Source organism: Calypte anna, chromosome 5 (assembly GCF_003957555.1).
Source record: "Calypte anna isolate BGI_N300 chromosome 5, bCalAnn1_v1.p, whole genome shotgun sequence".
NCBI lineage: Eukaryota > Metazoa > Chordata > Aves > Apodiformes > Trochilidae > Calypte > Calypte anna.
In genome coordinates, this window is record NC_044250.1 from 7,761,045 (window position 1) to 7,778,821 (window position 17,777).

The 17,777-nt window shown below is 39.7% G+C and overlaps 1 protein-coding gene across 3 annotated transcripts in view; it reads right to left on the reverse strand.

Annotated features, from left to right (window-relative positions):
* The window catches only part of ARNTL (aryl hydrocarbon receptor nuclear translocator like), a 39,130-nt gene extending 21,570 nt beyond the window's left edge, over positions 1 to 17,560 (reverse strand). For 2 of the 3 annotated variants that reach the window (XM_030451282.1, XM_030451280.1), the window contains exons 1-2: positions 17,489 to 17,560; positions 641 to 762 (exon numbers count right to left, since the gene is read on the reverse strand). The gene's annotated coding sequence lies outside the window, so the exon portion shown is untranslated. Of the gene's footprint in view, positions 1 to 640; positions 763 to 4,212; positions 4,312 to 17,488 lie in introns of all 3 variants that reach the window. The other variant, XM_030451281.1, reaches the window with a different exon arrangement.
* Positions 17,561 to 17,777: the final 217 nt, after the last annotated feature.

The window sequence follows — 17,777 nt, forward strand, 5'->3', positions numbered from 1 at the left end:
GCAGAAACTTGCATATTTTTAACTAACAAAACAAATCTCAAAGTTAGTATTCTTAAAAACTACAAAAGTACAATTCTGTTATTTCCTCCCGCCATAAAACAGATAGTAGGTAATTTCTCCTTTTCCAGCTACTGGTGTATTGAATATTGTATACAAACCATGTTCTGTTCTCAAAATAAAATACTTCACACTATTGTTTTTTAAAGAATTGTCAGCATGGTTTTTAACTAAACCAGGTTTACCCATGTTAAATGGCCAGCTAGCTGCTTCTACCTAAAATAAGTAAAGGATAAATCCTGTCTTTCACTGACAGGGAACACTGTTTTTAGTGTTTCTCTGTTTGAAGTTCATATGCTTTGAGTTCTAATTCTACTGAATTTCAGAGAACATAATTCAGAAGATTTTAATAAAAATCAGGTTAAAAAAACACCTCCACCACAGTAGACCTCACAAATAAAACACTAGTAGACCAATAATGGTCCAGAAGACAATTGAAAAGTACAAATTAATCTAATTAGCTTTTTCCTCCAACACATGCATGTTAACCCTCTAAACTGCAAATAACTACACTGTTGGAAAAAACTGTGAAAATCTTATTTATTATTCAATGGCATCAGCAGTCACATAGCATAGTCTTTACCTGAGAGCCTGTCTTGGAAGTGTAGATCAACCTGGTGAAATGATAATGCTCAGCCTGAAGCAGTTAATCACCTTAAAACTCTTCCATGCCTCCTATTCTGTTAGTCATGTACTTTCAAAAACCTGAACAGGAAGAAACCAACAACTTTAAAAAATACTTTCAAAACAAGTGCATTTAGAACAATCATTTTAGACACAATTTACAAGAGCAAATACTTTTTTTTTTCTACTCAAGGACTGTGTTTTAATTTCCTTATAAACTGTAAAAGTTTTATCCATCATCAAAAGGGTTAGATGTTGGGATGTGCATTTCCAATGGATGAAGCTTTAGAACAGAAGAAATCTCTTCAGCATTACTTCCTTTTGGGTCTTGTTTATCATTGCTTGGTCTTTGCATAAGCTCCCTCCACTTACAATGATCGGGTCTGAACACACGTTGTCAGATGATAGCAGAATGAGTTAAACTGCTGATAGTTTTCTCAAGTCAGCCCTTTCTCTACCATGTCCCAAATGCTCATCCCAGTTCTAACAACCACAGTCCTACCTTTTAGCATTATAAGAGTTAAGAATCACACGTCTCCTGAAATGCCCCAATATATTAAACAGTAAACGCTTCATTCACAAGTATGTTGTCACAAGGCTTTCTTATGAGTCTGAAAGACAGTATTTTCATATATTTTCAACCTCTGGCTGCTAGCTGTTCAATAGCTCAAAAAATCCTCTATGAGAAGGAACACAAAAGTCACCTATATAGATAAGCAAAGTTCAAATCTTCCAATTACAATGCCCAGCCTGTTGCCAAAGTACTCCAAGGACTACTTGAAAAAATGCTATGCAGTCCACTTCCTGATTAAATTCTCCTATAGATGACAACCAAATGACATTTTGTCACTGTCTCACATGACAGTGTCTCTCCACAACCTGTTTGGGACTACTTCCTTCAGGATTCCCCTTCCTTGCATGCAATCTTTCTCCAACCCCCTGTAGCAGGTTAATAAGACAATAAAAACAAATCTTACTGTTCATCCCTTAAAAAAAAAGTTAGATGACACGTGACTAGCTTAATCATGCAGCAAAGCTGATCATGAGTACATAAACACCTCTGAGCAAATCAAGGTCAGAGCTAAAATAGGTCAACTACATCTGCCAAGCACCCATCTGGGAGTCAAGACCTCTTTACACAAGCACCATCAGTTTCAGCTACCCCTAGGCAAGAGTCAGCTCTCTCCAACATACATGCATACTTATTGTAAAAGAAACATAATTCATTACTTGATGAATCAGTAGTGCCTCATACCTTAGCAGCACTGTTTTGCAATGACAGAGGAAAAGTGTTGTGTGGTTTCCTGAAGAACTCATTGAAAAGATATTCATTGTCCCTATGCGTAATGACTGAACCAAAAACAGCTACAAAAAGGAAATCATCAGCTTCCCTTCACAGCAGTATTCCATCTCCAAAGTTAACTGTCACAGTACAAACTAGTAAGAAACAGAAGAGTACAATTATTTACCTTCACTGTCTGTATTTCTCCAGGAAGTTTTGTGGATGTATATACATTCCAGATCTGCAGGCACTCAGCAGCAGTGGGAGATTTCTGCTCTGCAGCACAGGGACTGCAAGAGTCCTTATAATAATTTCTAGATGCATACAGGCACACATGGGCATAGCTGCTGCAAGTAACAAGCACTTCCTACATCAGAATCTTTATTATGAAATACTCTGTATGAATCAAAGGAAGATCTTTGACGTAAAGCAGTGGTATTTTCCTTTCCCTTCATTACTTGAGGAGCAGCTATCAGAATACTTCATATTTGCCTGATATATTGATAACTATTTTGTTTCAATAGAACATCTGTGTTTTGTGGTTTTTTTTCACAACCCTGATGATCAACCCTAAGTCACCCAAGGGAGTTCAGAAGAAAGGAGCTGAAAGACAGAGGGAAATCCACCTACTATGAGGGCAATATATTAATATATCAAAGTATGCTGGATAACTAAGTAAAAACCTAATCAAAGCTATTTTGGGCTTCTTTAGTAGCTTATATGCTTCCAAGTTTACTTTGATTGAACATCTTAAAAAAAAAAACCAACAACACAGCAAACACACACACAAAAAACATCCTCCCAATTGAGGAGTCATTGGTTCTCTGAAGTCTCCCAAGATGCTTACATTGCTTCTGATCTGTCAACAAAGTATCTTATCTTATGCTGCACTGCTGAGTTAACTTGAAAGCAAAAATTTTTAGAAAAACATTTCTCCTTAACAGGCCACAACCTGGACTGACACTTCCAGAGCAGGAGCACAGAAGATGATGAGCAAGTAAGATACTTAACTCACTCCTCATATTTGCACAAACAGCAGGAATTTACAAATCAGGGCATCTTTAACTCATAACTGGAAATGCCTACCTTTTGTACTTGCAGTCCAAAATATGCAGATTTCTGTTTCAAGATTTCATCTGGCTCTTAAATATGAGCACTGGCTTATTGCAGATGGATGCTTTAGATACAAGATTTAAGGATGTCTTCACCCTTCAATTACTCAAACTGGACAAGATGAGTTTCATGTAGTTAAATTTACATCCTGAATTTACTGCTTATGAATAAATGTCTCAAAGCCTAAAAATATTCATTGTAAGCATTATTATGACCATGCTATGCTCTGGGCATGTTTAAGTTCTCCTTACTGTGGCTTCTTGAAGCACCTGTATCCTCATAGCTTGGCAAATACTCTCATGTAGTTCATAATCTCCAAAGTTGTCTTTTAATGGCAAGAAGGACTCACAAGAAGTTCTAAGAAATGTTTCTTCTAAAAGGTATCCAAATGAAATACCAGTCCAGCAAGACACTTTCTCATTGACTTCTACTAGAGGTGGAAGCTCTGTGTCAGGACACCATCCTAATATTTACTCCAATCATGGAACCCATTGTAACTTCTACTTGTGCTTTAATTTAACTTGCAGTACGATGCTGTGATTCAAAAATTGCAATTGAGAACAAGCTTTAAGTCAATCCATTCTTCTCACTGGCAAAGCAGTCTTTTAGTACCCCATTAGTTACTCCAGCTTCCAGTCACCAGATCTTTCTGTGCATTTGTCAGGTTTTCATTTTCTTCTCCCTTCCTCATCCTAGATAATTGTGGGCATTAAAACGAGACAATACATTTCAAGGCATGACTACCTAAGTAATTTTCCTCACTTGACTTTTAAAGCTTAGGCATTCAGAGATGTTAGTCATTTTTCAGTTCAATAGGTTGAAACACTATATAATTCTTTTAGCCTCCAAAGTGCATTTATTAAGGTGACAAATATGCAGTTTCCTGCATATTCCTTTGGGTTGAATCCCCTGCTCCAAATACTGTTATACATACTGTATGCAGCTGATTCTGTTTTCCATTCACATTAGTACTACAACAAACCCAAATGCATTTGGCATGTGAGACCTTTCATTCAGAGATCTACTGCCAAACAAACCACAACTGAACAGTTTGTAATTTCAGGGAACAAAGCACAGAAACAAAAGGGCAAAAATTTCACAAAAAGGAGTGTAGACACAGGTGGTTACATTTATACCTTTTACTTCCATTTCCAGTTTTTGCACTCTCCCTCTGGTCCTGCTAAATTCCATCTCTGGCTGGAAGAAGCCATCCCTGTTCTCAGCACTCTGCCAGCCTGACAAAGAAAAGTTGACAGGCTGTCAGTACCCTTTGATACTAAAGTAAACCTTGGGAAAAGAAAGATATTCTCAGCCTGCCTGGAACTAAACTGGAGTATTCCCCACTCAGCTGCCTCTGCTGATTCCTTTAGCACACAAATCCTCAACAGGTTCATTTTCCCCATCTGACTTCTTAAAAGCTCTTTTTGACTTAACTTTTCACAAAATCAGCTGTCAAACACATGCATCACATCTGTATGAACATCAATATTTCTGCCTTCAGACTATCTTGGTACTATGCTAGAGGATCAACTTCATTTTTGTTCTCCAACTACACACTGTTTTTTGGATAGGAAAGCACCACAGCTTTTTTAGTACATGAGAGTCTGCTAAAAAAAAAAAAAACAAAAAAAAAGCATCTGCAGAAGAACATACAGTGCCAGCATAACTACTGTATGTGGTAACAAAGCTTGTGTGGAAATGGAGAATTTAACAATTTAGAATTATTTACAAACTTCCAGTTTTAAGAAACACCCAAGCAAACAGCCTTAGCTACTTGTCCCTGCACCTGGAGTCCCTTTGCTGTATGTGAAGTAACAATAAACAAAAACATAAATAAGCTCAGCAGTTTGGTTTCCTGAAGTCACACAATTTACCAGTTAAATCCAAATCAAACTAGTGAAAACTGAGACACTGTGACAATTTAGCACTTGACACAAATGTCAAAAAAAAAAAAAAAAAGCAAAACACATGCCTTTTTCAGTCTTGTTCAATGTTTCAGAAATAATAACTTCCTCCATTTCTGAAATCCTGTTTGTTAAAAGAGCGATCTGCTGCTACCCCTGATAAAGGCAGCATTTCAGAGTTATGACAGCTCATACTGTGTCATTATTCAGTTCTCTGCTTTTCAGAGAGATTCACATAAAGCAGTTAGGAACTGCAGTGACAGTCATCACTGAGAAGTAGGGCAAACTCCCAACACCCCCCCTGTGGCCAGGACTCATATTAGTACAGCACATTAGGAGCAGAATTGCTGCATTGCTGGCACAGCTGGAAGCTACCCATGCCACTGCCCAACCAACAGTCATGCTTAGTACTGCCTCAGGATAAGGCAAGCACAACTGCAGGACAGCTTCTTCCAGTCTCACATCATACTTTCACCAGTTTGAAACAACTCTCAAACCAAAATGACAATTAAAAGAAGTCCTTTAACAGGACATTAAAAGTAAAGTTAATGTATCATGTAAAGTAAAGATGATGTGTCATCATACAATATACTGAATGCTTGAGTGAAATACTCTTGGCTTCTGGCACAGCATAGCTACTTTTTCTATTGCCTTCTCTCCCTTGGATAAACTGAAATTTCTGTGCAATGTGAGACATCTCCAAGGTGAGTCCTGAACACCCTACAACGTGCACTTCACTGAAGCCAGCAGATAGGAAATTTTTGCTTCTTGGGATTTGTAAATCACAGTATTCAAAGTTAGACTTGAAGCAAACCCAGTGATTGAGGGAGAAACCATGTAGAACATGTCCTGTCTTTTACATTCATGTCTAGAGTGTTAAGTACCTCACTAACAGCTATACAGCTTGGGAAAAGTCCGAGTTGTCTAGCTCAGAATAAGCATGAGATACTGTGGAAATCCTCAAAGCAAATCTCCACAGAATAGCTCACAAGCTCACACAACACCTTAGTGCTATCACAGGGGTGGCTTTGCTCCCTTTTTTCTTCTCATCTCCCCCCAGCTTTCCGTTCTAGTAGTCCAGCAGACTTTATACAGTCCCCAGAGCCTGTACAGTGGGTATTATCAATCTGCTCATCAGGGTGAATAATAACCTGACAGAAAGCAGTCTTCTAGGGGTTTAGCAAACTCAGCTGTGTTACTAGAAGGTCAGATACCCAGAACCAGTGCAAAGCAAGAGGATAAGACATGCCAGAAGATGGGAAGGAGCAGAACTCTCCCTGTCAACAGCACTGTTAAAGATATCCCTTTATTATCCCTTAACTGCACTTTTAGCTTATTCACAGCCCTCCAGCAGGATTTGTTTTCAACATGCAAATCCCTGCATGGTTTGAGCAAGGCAAGGTGTGCTGAAATCTTTCTACTGATCCACACCTGCACTGTGACATTTTCTCTGCTTAGCAGTCTTGTGAATGACAAATTACGAATATATAGACACAGTAGAGAGTGTTCCTGTTCTCTCTGTACTTATTGCTTCAGTGGGAGTATAAGCTTTATTTTCTTGAGAAAGGCCTACAGCAGCAGGAAAGCCCTTCACTGAAATTGCTGATGAACCATATTTTTATGCATCTGTACATTAATGCTGACAGTGAACAACCAAATTTCTAAACGTGCTACATTTAGCTACTAGAGGTATATCTGTATGCAAGGCTCAGATTGGCATTTTTCCAGGTTTTAAACCCAGGATTTCTAATTTAAATCAGCAGTCAAGTTTGAATGCATACTTTTACATTACAACTGAAAGTGAAAAAGTTTTAAAATTCACATTGTATTTTTAACAAAAATTCACATTATGATATAAATGCCCTTAATAAGGGCAGAGTTATGATCAGGGAACACCAGCAATTCACTTAATAGGGTCTTTGTGCTATGCAGATATCTTGACTTTAAAAAAAAGGGGGTGGGGAGAGGAACTGTGTGTCATCCACAGGGGGAAAAAATCCAAAACAAACACAACACAATCCAAAAAAAGCACAACCCAGATAAAAAATCCTGCCAACACCAAACATGGGCAAAACAGAAAGAAAACTTGCTCAGAAAACAAAAAAACCCCAACAAAAACCCAACAAAACCCAACCAACAACAAAATAAAAAATTAGAAAACAAAAAACAAATAAACACAGAACAGCCACATACACCACAAAAAGACCCTTGGTATAACTGAGGGCTGCATTTTTTAATTTTATAATCAAAGATCCACCCATGGAACACCCCCTTTCTTTCAAATGAAGAGGGGATAAAATACAGAGCACAGGGACATCTGACTAACAGTTACAACCAATTTTTCCAACCCATTGTTTTAATCCAAAAGAGAACATTCCACAACCTACGCAGTCTTATCCCAAAGGACCTAGGAAGGATCAGTAGACAGTTCACATTCCTCCCCAGAAACTTGAAGTAGGTTTAGATGATTTTATTTCCGCAAGTAGCAGGCTTATGCCAAATATTAATAATGTAGTCCCTTAGTTACCACTTACAAATGCCCATACTTCTTTACAGCTCCTGAGCTCTACAACTTGGATATCATCCAAGTAAACCACAGCAATTAAATTTATTAGAAAATTGGAAAACTTTCCAGTTTCACTCTGTGGAACAAGGCAGGCACTGAGTTCTGAACAACATAAGCCAGTACTCTTCAGCTTAGAAAATTGACAGGACCTAGGTCAACAAAACCATGAAATATCACATAAAACAAAGCTTGGTTGAAATCAACACAACTCTTCACACATGAGAGGGTGGGCTGAGGAAACTCTCTGCCAAAAACCAGCAAGGTTGAAAGGTAATGCAGTTTCTGAAGAGAGGTAGGACCAGTTCATGGAAAGAAATTCTGCTGAGGGTTACCACCACATCTGGCTCATTAACTCCCTGAACTGAAAATAACTTTGGGCCAGTGTGAGAGGACATATTCTTGCTCCAATCTTATTCTTTGCCAGGCAGCCACTCACAGCCACTGCTTGAGACAGGACTCTACAGTTACTGGGTCCTCATTATGGCATGCAACAGTCACTCTTACCTTCTCTCAGTCTGAGCAAAATAATATTATCTGAATTTCTAAGTATTCAGAGAAAATTTTTACTACAAGAATTACATATACAGAATACCCATAGTGAAAGTATGCAACATCCTCAAAAAACATTTCTAGGTTACCTCAGGTTTAAGTCAACTAACCTGCAGTCATCCCCATAACATTACTGAATACCACGTGGAAGATTTAAATTCAGTCAATCCATATTACTGGGTTTAGCAAGGCAAATGTAAAAGCATAGCTTTTCAGAAAAAAATGTCTAATACAGGAAACAAGATTTATATGTTAGGTATCTGCTTTCATGAGTGGAATTTCAAACCTGTTTGAAAACAACTGAATTCCTATGCGGAACCTGGAAACAACAGCACTGAGAAGAGGCATTTTAACCTGTAAGTTGTTTCAAAGAAATGTTGCAAGATGATGTACCCTCTCTCTCCAAGTTTTTCTGACCCTCCCTCTACTTCACACCCTGATCAGAGCTGTGTCCTCAGCTTCCTTCTACTCAAGCACATTGCAGTGTAAAGTACCTAAGTTTTATCTTAATATCGATACCAGATTCATTCAGTTTTGTTCTCTTGTATGACTGTATATTCTGATCTCCTCTACAATAGAAGGCAACCTCATGTACTATTTTATACAACAAACTGATGTGCTGTAGTTCAGGACAAAGTTTATTTTGGAAAGATATTCTGTATGAACTGATATTTGGTAAGAATTGTCACCCTCCTTCAGTTTTCTCTGTTCCAAAGCTTAGTTCCTCTTGTTCAAAACCCACTTTTCTGGTCTGAATTGAGTAGGTCACCTCAACTACTACTACTACTAAATCTCATGTAATTTTCTCCTGCCAGGCATCCTTATGGGGTCATTAACTGAAGGATGAATTCAGTGACTTGCTTTTTCCTCTACTGAAGTTCAGCTGCATTTGTTTCATATCCCACTACAAGGTTTTGTTTTCACAACACGGTTCATCCCTTGAACTCTTATCAGTTTTCCAGAAACACTTCAAGAAGTGCAGGGAAGTTAAATTAAAATTATGCCATAATTAACATCATACATAAATAACCTGAGTTAAAACCAATTTATCTCAAATACACAGGAGCAGAGTCAACAAACAACCTGTATGAATGCTATTCAACACCCAAGTAAGTTAGGTTTAAGAAACATTGTTCTGTATTAGAATGGTACATAAAACCCATCAAAATATAATTGTACTGAGATGACTGATGTTTACAGACTGAAAAGCAGTGATGTGAAAAATATGAATATAAACAGAACACAACCATAGAGGAAGGCAGCAGGAGCTGACTGACCACCCCTTTTAAGAGTGGAAGACAGTGATTTGCTCACATGTGGAAATGATTATAATGAGTGCACTTTTGGAAGGTTGCATGGAAAATACAGAACTACACCATAAGGAATGACTGAAGAGAAACTTACACGCTCTTGCCAAACAAAACAGAGCCAAATTACATCACAAGGAGGAGTTAAAAGGCCTATGTTATTTGTGTTGTATTTGAAGGTGGAAAACTATGGTACTTCAGTATAACATGAGATTAGGTTTGCGAGAAAGGGAAGCTGAAGTTAACTGTGCTTATTCCTAATATTTCTTCTTTAAGTAGAAACCTGGCAGTTCATCAAGGTTCTTCCAGGTGTTGGAAGGCCAGGAAATTTCCTTTTCCTGCTTCCTGAAATCCTTCAAAATCCATTTGCCAGTCCTGTCTACAGGCAAACCTGATAACCTATATAAGTACTGTTCTCTGACCTGGTTGCCAAGGGGTATTGTTTCAAAACATCAGCATTGCTATAACACACACACACACAAAAGCAAACAGTGTTCAACAGACCTGAGACAAACCAAAAGCCACACACAGGGAAGTTAGGATGGAAATTTTGTTTTGTTTTTTGTTGGTAAATGAAGTCAGACAAAGACCAGTTTTCCAAAGTCACCGAGCAAAATTTAGCAGAAAAATGGAAAAGAAGGTTTCACTGACAAATTCAGAAACCAGTACTCTTCCCAGTGTGTCTGGGGATACCATCATTTCAGTGTCCTTAGGGCTACAGGGAATTAGAAAGCCATAGAGATATCCTAAATCTAGAAGAAGTCAGATCACTGACAAAATATTTGTTTTTAAAAATACAAAGTATGCATGTGAAAGCCTTGCCAAAGGAACTGATTACACAAGTTTTACAGCACACCATGAATGAATCCATGGAGGCTAACTAACTGTCTGAGCAATTCCCATTCTAAAAGGCACAGTAATTTTGCCTAAAAAGCACAAGATGAGATCTGTGCCAAGATAGAGAATCATTCTCAAGCAGCAGTTCAAGAATTTTGGGGTTTTTTTTGTTTTGTTTTCAAACAGACAGCTTCCTTCCCTGAAAGGGAGCAGAAGAGCACCCAATTAGCAGACTAGAATCTACACCATGTGTTGTTGTCTTGATGGAAGAGAAAATATACTTCCTGTTAGTCTCCTTCCTATATTCCATTTCCTCCAAATTTCCTGGCAAGCCTGACAGGACATTGCTGGGTCTCTGCCATTTTTTGGATATATTATCAGTTTGACCACAACTTGGACATGTGAATGTTCAGCTCCAGTGAAGTCATCGTGCTGAATGGGCTCCTGAGAGACCTGCGTATCTGAAACACTTCTATATTTGTTCATCTGGAAACCCAGAAGCACATGGGTCAGTCTGGGGAAAGGGAAAAGAGTCAGAGGTCTAGCTAAGCTACTCTTTCTTGTTATGAAAAGTGATTTTAAAAGGGTATTAAAAACAGTGAAAAGTTTCACTATGTAGCTCCAGAGATAAAAGTAAAAAGCTGGTTATTTTTCTAGCTTCTGAGTATCAGCATCAAAATAAATTTTGTGAGGGTTTTGTTATTATTATTTTTATGTAGCTTTATCAAAGAAATGACCCAACACAGCTTATTCCAAGATTATTTTGCCATAAATTCTCTTCTTCCATGTCAAGGCTGCAATGTAACATATATAAAACAGCACAGTCATAGCAGATTCCCCAGTCCACTGCCTTTGCCCAAACACATACCCATCACAGAGCAGAGGGATGGGATACATGGGTGGAAATGGTTAGCCAGGAAGGAGCTGGGAGTTTTGATGGAAGATAACATTGTTCATAACAATCCAGTTCCAACAATCATTGAAACTACTTTCCAAGTACATCCAACTGCCAGTGGATGTTGCAAATGATTCATGTGTCACTATAGGCTGCTTGGCACCAAAAGCAGAGAATTCTTTTCGGCCATAGCTTTTTTCTTTTTGTCCAAGTACCTGAACATAGCCCTGGTAACATTTCCCTGACCACTGGCATTTCCACAGGTCCTTAAAAGTCTCCAAAATTTGGTCAGTGAGCCTAAGATTCCTGGGAGGAACATCTATTTAAAGGACACTGTCAGAAAACTTGCACAAGGGCATCAGCTGTATACAAATTGTTAAAATTTGCTATGAGCTGGTAAAGTGATAATGTTTCTAAAGTATAAATAACTTCTAGAACTTCAAAAATTTGGACCCAAGCATTTGGTACTTTGAAAGGATTACTCTTCAGCAATTAGAGAAAGCACTTCCAGCAATTCTAATGTTTTCATGTGACAAAGCCTCTCTAAGAAATCACTGAACTGACTGGACAGGTTTCTAAAATAAACTGTAATATTAAGTGGCTAGTTTTGTCATTGCAGCAAAATAATATTTTGAAACAGGACAAATTCTAAATAAACAGTGAGAAACTACACTATCTGTAATAAAAAACTTCCAAGCTAATGCAGAATTTCTGTTCATACTTTGTTTTTCACAAAAACATTCTTTAGTATGTTGACAGCACAGTGTTAAGACTGTCTTTTTTCCTTGACTTGGTGAATTAATTTGATCTATAACAAACCAATTTTTAAATGCAAATTCAAAGATTACCCGAAATGGCTTAGCAACAAAACATATTGAGAAAGGGAACACAGGAATAAATGGGTGTCTTGTTTCTCAGTCAACAATTCTAGAACTGCAATCTGGAAAACCCAGCACTGTCAAGACAAGGTCAGAAAACCCATTCTAATACAAACCTACGAGACTAAGAGCTGATGTTTTTGCAGTGTATTCTGGACCCCAAAGTTATTCCTGAAAAATAACTAGGCCATTCAAGTCTATGGGCAAAATAAATACTCTTGTAAAAGGTGGTACTATAACTATTACACCAGTAGTCAAATTGCAGCATAGAGCCCAAATCTCACAAGGATTTAAAATAGAATTACCAGAGGTCCTTGAGTGAAGAGTATATAAAAATACAGAACTCAAACCAAAGCCATTTTGCTGTTATTCTCAACACAACTACAATGCATACACACAATGTAAGCATTAGAAGTTATATTACTATTTACTATTTGCTTCAAATTGGAACAGAAGTCCTGAATTTTGTAATGCTCCAAGAGAAACCCATAGATAATAAAGATAAATCCATTCATAACAATTCAAGACTAAAACCAACCAAACCAGTTAAAGGAAACTATTAAGGTTTTAAAGACCGAAAAAAAGTTCTTCAAAAAAAGTTAAAATAAATGTATATCAGTCTTATTTTCTCCTGTATTTTCTAGGAAGTAACTTTCCTTCATCACTTCACTCTATTGATATGCAGTACAGCATGATTTAGCAATTTCTACTGGTCTTTCTGATCTTCTCTTTTTTGACAGGCAAACTAGGTAAGTCAAAGCTACTCTACAGAAGTTTCCAATATAAAAAGAATAAAATCAATATGATTTCGGTGTTCTCTCTGATAGTCCTGTTTTATTCTCCCTCCAAAACCTACAATGATTCCAAACAGGCAAGACAAACTTCAGGGTTTTTCAGAGTAGTCATGTATTAAGACCACATCCATTCTTTAAAATACATGGATTCCATTAACTAATTTTTAGCTGCCACAGAAAGGAATTAAGGCAAATGGTTGCAATTGAATGAGCATGCAGGATTTACTATAAAATGCCTTCCCTATTAGTGATTTGAAAGACACAATGCCAATACACGCTGCTTAGAAATTGTCAAATATATCTTTCTTCCCAGCATTATGACAACTGCTCATTTGAAGATGTATTTCCACACCAAGTACAGCCCATTTAGGATTTATGTTTGCTGTTTCCTTTACATAAGGTACCACTAAATTGCCTTGTACTGTGGAAAATAGAGCCTACTAACACTTGCAAGGAAAATACTGTCAAAAAAACAAGCATGAAAACTACAACCATCTTTCCCAGCTGCTTATATTCATATGAATGGATTTCCTTAAGGTTAGTAGAGAACATCAACATCTTAGACCACAAGAAATGTGGTTTGTTATTTTACCTTTTTTAAATCCTGCCAATGATATTTCTTGCTCTATAAGTAGCCTACTGGCACCATTCCTACTGAAGACCAACCTACTGAACTACGGCATGGCTTCAGCTCAGGGTCACAAGTTGTTCTGACACCACCAGCTGACCTAGAAGGGAGTCTGACATCAGAGACATTGAATAACAGCTTCTCAAATGGCTGGAGACTGAAAAGGTTACAAATTCTGTATGCCTTGGCTAATAAATATCTTTTTGCAGCTTCAAGGGAGAAAAGATGACCTGAACACAGAGAAGATGAATCCTCATAAACCAGGAAAGGGAACACAGGCAGTCCTCCACTGTACACATCAAGAAGACATTATCAGACAGATCTTGAATTGAATTAAACTATAGAACCACTACAGGAATTTTAGCAACAGCTAAATCAAATCTTAATTAATATCAAATACAACAGAAACTATCACTCTGCCTTGGGACAAAGGCCGAAATGTCAGACTATTTTTTTAGTTAATGAATATTCCAGACTACTAAAGCCCAAAGATGCTGTTTTGATCTGTGTTCTTCTGCAGAATGGATTAAAAAAGAAATTACATTTCTCAACATCTGGTGAAAGATCAGGTTTCCAAGGAGATGAATTCTGGGCCTTGAATAAGTAGCCTTACAGCTTTTTCCCAACAAACTGAGGTAAAAAAGGCAGGTGCAATATATAGTTCACGCCAGAGAGCTATTCACCTTGATATCCACCTCCTTCAATGTAAAGTTCAATTAAATTTACATTGCAGGTCATTTGACAGTGTTCAAAGTGATTAAACAAATAAAAATCAACTTGATAACTACAACTAGGATCTCTTACACACAAAAAGATTGCAAACAAAACTTAAACAGATTTTCTAAAGAATTTAATACACTAATTCTTAAAACGAAAAATATTCTCATTTTACAAGTGCATCATTCTGTGTTCTGTTTCAGTTTCATCTACACAACGCCTCAGGAGTATGCAAAAGTCACTAGTATGCATTTGATCTAACTAAATCTGGAACATATTTCCTACTACAATGCAAGACTGCCACATACATATATGCATATATATGCATACATACACAACAGGCAGATTAAACCTCTGCTTTACTTTTTCAGTCCATCATCTAAAACCTAGAGTAAACCTTAAAAAGACGCAAAGACTCAGACTAACATCTCTTTCACCACCTCTGAAATAGCCACGAAACTTCTTAATTTCATTTTCAAGCACCTCTAAAACACAGACCCTAATTTCTATAGGCTGATCAAGCACAGCTTTCAACAACCAAGTGTAGAAGTCGGTGCTGAGCTGTAGTCAGTTACTGCTCAGCTACTTATCAAAACTGACTTTTTTTAGTCTAAAGTTTTCTAAATATGGTGACAGGTAAAAATCAACATTTCAAACCATGTTTAACACAGTAAAAAAATAGAGAAATCTTCAGTATGCTTTACATTCTGTATACTTACTGAGAACAACAATGCATCCAAGCTGAAAAATATGTGTTTTTCTGGGCTTCTCTTTGCTATCTTTTGTATATTATATGCCTCTGCACATCTTTCCTTGAAGAAACCTAACTTTAGAGAAATTTAAACTTTTTAATAGTTTGGGAAATAGATACTATATTGGCATATAGATAAACCTACATATCTCTTGGTATTTCCAGCATGCTCAGTATCAGTTCACTTTGAAAACCACTCTTACTCACCTGCAGCATGCAGGCTGCCACTATCACATCAGGTCTCAGCTTTGTCACCATAGTCTTGCATAGTGCTAAGGAACTTAATGTAACTTTAAGCTCTGCCAAGTAAATCCAATGAATTTTCACTTGTTCCTATTACTCGTTTCCCAAAAGAACCTTTTTGAGAACAGGTATTTGAATGAAAAAGAAGCCTCCAGAAACACGCACACACCCCCTACAAACATCACCTTCCTTACATCCTTAGCAATGGCCCTAACTTCAGCTCTGGCTTTGTGGAATCCCAACAACTAAGTGGGTTTATTGACACTCCCATGTCGCCCCAGAGGGCCTTGTAGGGAAGAAGAAAACAAACCAGCTATCTTGGGTTCTCTGTGGTACTTCTTTCTTGGCTAGGTAAGCCTCCCAATATACTTCTTTTAGAGACCTTGAGTCTACACAGCACCATATGCCACAGCTGGCATACAGACAGAGACAGTGGAAATGTGCAGTGTGGAAGAAAATACAGGATAAACCAGCATATTAATCTCTAACCACAATATTTTATTGGGTTATTTTACACACTCCATTTCTACAAGTAGGCATAAATAAACATGAACGATCATAAGAAATACAAACCCACAAAACTCTGTAGTAGTAAAGACTTTCCCTTTAATAGGCTACTGTGGTTTATAATATTCAGATGAGAGGTCTGTAGTTTCTGACACTTGAAATAGCTATTTACACCCATGTATTCCCTGAGCATACAAAACACACATTCTTTTGAGGGCAGAGTTTAACCTCAGCCTTCTGCAAGACCATGTAGAGAGGCAGTGACCTAGTATTAATACTTAATGAAAACAAACAACTTTTCTTTTTTCCCCCCCACAAACATAGCAATAGCCTCTGTATCATCAGTTGTTTCAATTTATAAAGTCTTTTTGGTAAAAGAAAATATATGAAACAAGCAGAACAGGTACTTCAATACTAAGCTATTTAAAATAAAACTACATTTTCAATGCTCAAGGAACAACATTTTGAGGAAAATTCTGCTTAAAGACTGAATAAATTCTGTAAAGCGATTAGATTCTAAATTGTATAAAAAGGCAATTTCTCTCTGCAGCTGACCCTTTCTACCTCAGATGTGAAGAAAACACTTAAAAATGTTAAAGGCATACTTGCTTCAAAAGCATGAAAACACATTCACTCGTTTCTTTACCGTTATTTAGTATTAAAATCTTTCCAAAGATGTTATAATTGAGGCACCGGAGTAACAGAAACCTCTGCAATTAAAAATGCAAACCGATTCCCCTGCCTTCCCAACAGGGAAGCGCAAAATCCTGATCTTGGGAAGCCACCTTCACGTTCCTAGTGTTCCACATGCACTGTCAAAGCAAAGCGTTCATTCTCCTGTTGACAGCTCAGACACACAGCTGTCAGAAACAGTCCGAGAAATAAAAGCGGCCGAGAGGCTGCGTCAGGACCCCCGCGCTCAACATCGAACACATCGAACATCGAACACCGAGCTGCCCCGGTAGGAAGCGAAGAGCCCCGCAGCTACGGGATGGCTCTCCGGGTCCGCAGGCGGGACCGGCCTCCGTGCAACAGAGGCCATAACCCAAAGGAATTTCCAACTACTACCTTCACTTTGGGGTTTAATACACGCTCTCCTCGGGCCTCACCTAGAGCAGACTTTAGCACAAGGCACCTGATTTACTGAAAAAGATCCAAGGGATCAGCTACGGGACGGAGGTGGAAGGGACCCGTCCCTCTTGCAGAGGAAGGGCAGCAACATCTCTCCCAGTGACTTACCTCAGCCTCCATATCCCCGAGGCGGATAACTCAAAACCCGGGAGGAGGAACAAGCCTGCCATTGCCTCCGCTGAGCTGACGGCCCCCGGGAACCGAGCGGAGGACGCACCGATGCCGAGACCCCGGCCCCAGCTCTGCGCTCGGGCTCCGGACGAGCTGCCGCGCCGGCAGCGGGCCCGGGGCCGGCTACTTGCGTCCGCCCCGTCACCTCCGGGTCCTGTCACACAACTGAGGGAGCCCGTACCGGGGCCGCTCCGTTCGCGGCCACCGGTCCCAGCGTCAAGGGACACAGCCAGGCATTGACGTCGTCAACGCCGGGGGGTCCCGCCACCGCCGCCTTCCCGCCCCGTTCCGGCCCCCTCCCCTCGGGGAAGCTGCAGCCCCCAATCCCTGCCGGGACAGGCAGCTCCCCAGGGCCTGCCGTAGGAGGCAGCTCCGGCGAGGTGGGAGCTTGAGGCGGCCCCCCCCCGGCCTCTCCCCACTCTCCAGAGAGGCGCCGTCTCCTCAGCCGGGGACGCGACCGCCCTCCCCTAGCAGCCCACCACCCGTTAGCGCCCCCTCACCCCCCCGGTCGCCCACTGCCCGTCCTCGGCTCACCGCAAGCTCCGCGCGCCCCCTCGCCGCGCCGCGCCCGGGCTGGGAGGGGGGGAGGGGGTCGCTGTCCCTCGGCAACGCGCTGCACGCCCGGAGCGGCGCCCGGCGCAGGCAGCCCCCGTCCCTGACCTACTTTCCGCCTGGCTTGCCACCCAACGGCGCACCACTAACCTACTTTCCAGCCAATGGCACCCTCCTCCGGCCCCAGACCGGACGCGCCCGCCCGCCAACGGGCGAGCGGCTCCCCGGCGGCTCTGCCCAATGGCCACCCAGAAGCCGGACAACGCCCGCC